General features: G+C 38.2%; 1 pseudogene; it reads right to left on the reverse strand.

Moving 5' to 3' along the window:
* Positions 1–941: 941 nt before the first annotated feature.
* Positions 942–1,448, reverse strand: LOC123609934 (annotated as a pseudogene).
* Between the last annotated feature and the right edge of the window lie 4,474 nt (positions 1,449–5,922).

Genomic DNA, 5,922 nt, shown 5'->3' on the forward strand with positions numbered 1-5,922 from the left:
TCTTTAAAAATATATTTAAAAACTGTTTTGTATAGCCAGAGACGGAGATGCAAAGACATCTAAACCTATTAGGAGGTCATCTAACAAATGTGTTAATGCAAAGAGGTTTTCTAGGTAAGTGACTCAAGGTGATGATAGTTCATGAAGGACGGAGGACTCAATCTGGGAGGATTAGGGAAGGAATTTTCAAGTGAATAGAAAATTAAGCATACTTTTCTAACCTACAATATCTTTTGAGTTTGTTACACAAGCATCTATTGAGCACTTGCTACGTACCAGATATTGCATTGGGTGCTGAATACAACAATTATGGCTGGTCTTGCCTTAAAGAAGGGTTTCTTAACCTCAACACTGCTGAAATTTTGGGCCAGATATTTCTTTCTAGTGGGAAGCTGTCATGTGCACTGTAAAATGTTTAGCAGCATCATAGACCTATGCTTACTACATGCCAGTAGCACCACTCTGCCAGCTGTGAGAGCTCAAAGTATCTCCAGATATTACCAAGTGTTCCCTGGCAGGCAAAATCACTCTCATTTTAAATCATTGCCTTAAAGAAATTTAAATCTAGTGGGACACACTGATTAAATAGATAATTCAAATAATACTAGAAGTGTGGTGAATGAGTAACGCTTTGAGAGGAAAGAAGATGGATACTTAGCTAAGTTTTAGATCCAGAATGGGGTGCAGAGAGGGTTATTGGAGAAATCTGGATTGATTTTGAAGTACTGTTGACCCTTAAATAACACAGATTTGAACTGTGCAGATCCACTTATATGTGGATTTTTTTTTCCTGCAGAAAGCTTTCTTGTTTGCATTTGGCCCAGGGCTTGGGAGAAGCTGCCAGGTGGTTAAAAAGCTGCTTAGTGGCTGCTGGGAGAGGGTTAGACAAAAGCCTTGACACCAGGGGGATGCCAAATGGGACTGCTGGGCTCTGGAGATGCCTAATACTGCTTACGGGTGAGAATTTTAAAGAGATACTCACCCAGCCCAGCCTGGGGGCCAGCTAGCTGGTGGAGATTAGTCAAGTAGTCACCATCCTCTTGATGAATGTCACCTCTTTATCTAGGAAGTAGGTCTCTAGAAAGTCACAGATATGGGGTTGTCACAGGCAGAACCCGGGGCATGCAGCTCCAAAAGGGCCTGGTTGAGGTCCTTCTCTTGGACCATGGTGAATTCCATGGCTTCTGGGGTTTTACCCACTTATCTTGGGACAGCTTCTGTACATCCTGGAAGAGGGTGCAGTTGCCACTTTGATTTTCGTTGGTGCCTTCCTGCTTCTCCTCAGCCAACTCTGGAAGTGGCCAATGCCCTCCAGAGTCACATTGCCACTGTGGAAACGGAAGCAGAGAAAGGTAGGTGTAGGAAGCCTGCAGATGCATGCTGATCAGTGGTTAATGGTGGCCTGAATTCACCCCAGTGGAATAATTCTGAGGCATCTGAGAGCTCATGGTTGATCGGCAATAAGGAGCTAAGTTCAAAAAATGGTGTTGGCTGGTCCTGAGGCAGAGGATGGCTGAGAAGATGGTTCCAAAAGTTGCAAATGGGAAAAGTGTTGAATCATGGTAGGAGGCTGGAAGAAGGGATATCCTTAAGTCTATTCCATTTGAAAACTGTTGAAGCAAGAGGCAGACTCCTGAAACTACTGAGAGCACTGCCAATACACAGAGTTTTTATTAGTATAGTACTATAATTGTATTTTCTCTTCCTTATAATTTTCTTAATAACATTTTCTTTTCTTTACCTTATGTTATTGTAAGAACACAGTATATAATACATATAACATACAAAATGTATGTTAATTGACTTTATGTTATTCGTAAGGCTTCTGATCAACAATAGGCTATTAGTAGCTAAGTTTTTGGGAAGTCAAAAGTTATGCACAGAATTTTAGGGTCTGGTGCCCTTAACCCTAGCGTTGTTCAAAGGTCAACTGTGTAAGTGGGATTTAGCTCCTTTACAAGTGAGAGTTAGTATGTGTAGCAAGAAGTGGCATGAGATCTGAAATCAGATTGTCTGGGTCCAAACCCCAGTTCTACCATTACTAGTGTGGTGAGTTTGGATAAGTTACTTTCCTTCCTAATATTCCCTCAGGGGAAACTTAGAGTACCTCTTTCAAAGGTTGTTGTACAAGTAGAATCAGGGAAATGTGACATGTTTAGATCAATGTCTGCGTGTAATAAGCATTCAATAGATACTGTATACCAGAATTGTTGTTGATGTCTTTGTTGCTAATAATTTTGCAGTAATTTCCTCATTAGGTTTTTTCTGACCCCTGTTGTTGCATTGAAGTCAAAAGTATGCAGATATCAGTTCTCCAGTTCAAAGTTACATAGTCATATTTGGGGGTGTACCTGGGGATGTGCTTAGGTTCTCAGCTGCATGAACTTTCCAACGAAAGCCATTTAGAAAGGAGCATTTTCCACAGCCTTGAACTGAGCATCCTGGCTCTGTGAAAGAATCCCGTGAAAGTAACTGAAGAGGTTTTAGATGCTCATTTTAAAGAAATGCTGTGTTATTTTTCCTGTTTACTCCTAAAATAGGTTAAGGAAGCAGTCTAAGGAATCTGAAAATTGCTAAAGAATGCCTGAACATCAAATTGAAAGGAAACTTTCAGAGACTCAGCAAGCACATGTACTGATGAGAGAGACTTAACCATAGTCTTTAGGACCTCTATAATCCTTAGCCAGACGATATCCATATTGTACACACATACCCAAACAAGCCTTCTGAGTAATTCTGACTTTGTGGCTTTTAACTGAAATGTGGCCAATTACTGTTAGAGACCAAAGACCTATCTCCCTTTGGTGACTAAGATCTATAAATTTTCCCCACACGCAGTTTTATACCCAGGAGCTACCCCCTTTCATTGTCTATTTATAGTTCTTAGACTACTATTTTACTACTGTCTATAGATAGTATACCATAGATAGTAGAAAATAGTATAAGTATACTATCTATACGTAGTAGAGTAGGTGAATTTTTCCAATAAATGGTGTGCCTTTATTAAATATAATCCATTATGGAAATGATCTTCAGCAGTGTGCATATAATTCCCATTGATGAGTTCTGGTGGTCAATGACTCTGAAAGATTGGACATTCTTGCAGTGGGTTGTTCCTGTTTATCTCATGGTCTAATGAAGTTTTTGAAAGAGCTACATTATTTTAATGAAAGGGGACAGACACATTAATTAAATATTTTAGATATTAACAATATTATTCTATGATATAACAAACAGGATTTCCCAGAAATAGCGCTGGAAGATAAAAAAGGGCTGAATCCAAACTCAGTTCCTATGATTACTTTCCCAAGGGAATTATGACTTTCTTTTTTTTTTTTTTTTTAATTTTTTTTTTCAACGTTTATTTATTTTTGGGACAGAGAGAGACAGAGTATGAACGGGGGAGGGGCAGAGAGAGAGGGAGACACAGAATCAGAAACAGGCTCCAGGCTCTGAGCCATCAGCCCAGAGCCCGACGCGGGGCTCAAACTCACGGACCGCGAGATCGTGACCTGGCTGAAGTCGGACGCTTAACCGACTGCGCCACCCAGGCGCCCCAGGAATTATGACTTTCTATCCCCAGTTGGAGGGGCTACAATTTCCTATGAGCTCAAGGTCCCCAGGAACTGGCTTTCCTAAACAACTCCTGTATATAGCTAACAACTCCAAACTTTTCAACTTTAGGTCTGTGCTGTTCAAAATAGTAGCCATTAGCTACACATGGCTGTAAAGCATTTGAAATGAGGCTAGTCTGAATTGAGATTGCTGAAAGTCTAAATATGCACTGTATTTCATAGAGTTTGTAAGAAAAAAATGTAAAATACCTCAATAATAATTTATTTTCTATTGGTTACATGCTGAAATAGTATTATTTTGTTATCAAGTTAAATAAAATCGACTATTACAATTAATTTTATCTGTTTTTTTCAATGTGGCCACTAGGCAATTTAAAATTATATGTGCGGTATGCACTAAATTTTAATTGGATAGTGGTGCTCTAAGCAATCTGTTTACTTTTTTTTTTCCAATAATATTGTTCTTACCTTGTCCTAGAGGACCCAGAGTACATCTTCAGCAGAGAGCGTTGGTGTTGGCACAGCTTTCTGATGAGATTTGTGTCTTTTCTTGTGGATCATTTTCATTCTTTCAAATTTCTCATCTCTTTTCTTCCCCTTTATTTCTTTTCATCTTTTTAAAAGAAAGTAGATTGAAACTAGTCTTTATTCTAGAGCCAGTTTAGTTCTGTTGCTAAGTCATGACCCTTCTGGAATCTTACTGAATGCTCTGGATAATCAGAAGAGCTCCTTAACCGTGACTGGTTGGAACTCGAATGTCTCCCAACCCTGCATGAGCTTTGGAATGGCTCAGCTGGTTCTTGATAGTTTTTGCCTGTTCTTGTCCACTCTTACTCTATCTATATACAGCTTGTTGTTTAGCAGCCCATTCAAGAGATCCTATGCAGATTTCTGGATCTCTTTTTCTGCATATCTTACTTTTCTATGGTACTTTGTCCCACTACTGCCAGCAACCTCAGTTGCCTCAAACTCTGATTTCTAGTTCCTCAATTCAGTCAGACATCCATATTCTGTTTGGTTAAATCCTTCCATGTTGTAATCTTGAAAATGACTCCATATGGAAATCCAGGGATAGTAGTTCCTACTCATTTATTTTCCTTTTCTCAGGGATCACAGTGTAGTGCCGCTTTTTATTCAAATGCCTTAAAATCGTTATTTCATATCATTTGTCCAGTTTTCTAGCTCTTTAAAGTAGCAGGGAAAGTTCTGTATGTATCTGAAGCAAAAGTTCAATTAAGAATTTTAATTCAGTTATTTTCTTGTCAATTCTTAACTATGTAGTCTTTTATTTTTCTTTAGAATTGACACACATTTTACAACATGCATTCTTGATTTGTAAACTGTAGTATTATTGTTTTATCACTTCCTGGACAATGCAAGAAACTTGAAACATTTTATTTAACATCCCCTAGATTTTTGTGTTATTTTTGCCCTATCTTTATATGTGATATATGTTTATACATGTTTGTATATATAATCTCAAGACATAATTTTTGTTTAATTCTGTAAGTTTTTATTTAGATTTACCTCCACATTTATCCTTTCTATTAGTTCTCATTCCTTTTCTCATTTCCATGCTTCCGTCCACTTATTTTTCTGCCTGAAAACCCTATTTGGTGTGTCTTTTAGTATAGATCTAGTAGAGTGTAATTCCCTCAGCTTTTATTTATTTGATCACGTTTTTATTTCATCTTCATTTTTGAGCAAATATTTAGCTGGAAATAGAATTCTAGGTCGGCAGGGGTTTTTTTCCCCCCCACCCAACATTTTGTAGGTATTTTTTAGTTTCTATTGTTTGTTTGTTTAGAAGTCAGCTCTCAATCTTATTGTTGAATCTTTGGAAGTAATGTGTTCTGTTCTCTCTAGTTTTTAAGATTGACTTCATCTTTTGTTTTCTACATTTTGCTACAGTATGTCTAGATGTGGTTTTCTTTGCATTTATACTGCTCAGGAATTACAGTACATCTTATATCTGTAGCTTAATATTTTTCATTAGTTTTAGAAGATTATTTGTTAGGGGCACCTGTGTGGCTCAGTAGGTTAAGCGTCCAACTTTGGCTCAGGTCATGATCTTGTGGTCCATGAGTTAGAGCTCACATCAGGCTCTGTGCTGACAGCTCAGAGCCTGGAGCCTGCTTCAGATTCTGTGTCTCCCTCTCTCTCTGCCCCTCCCCCACTTGCACTATCTCTCAAATATAATAAATAAACATTAAAAAATTTTTAAAAAGGATTTTTGGCCATTAGCTACTGAATTATTGCTTTTGTTCCATTCCTCACTCCTTTCATGCTGAAACTTCAAGGTATGGTAGACATTTTTTCCAAGCCCCAAATGTTCCTTGGGCAGTTT

The sequence above is a fragment of the Leopardus geoffroyi genome, chromosome B2 (assembly GCF_018350155.1).
Source record: "Leopardus geoffroyi isolate Oge1 chromosome B2, O.geoffroyi_Oge1_pat1.0, whole genome shotgun sequence".
NCBI classification, from domain to species: Eukaryota; Metazoa; Chordata; class Mammalia; order Carnivora; family Felidae; genus Leopardus; species Leopardus geoffroyi.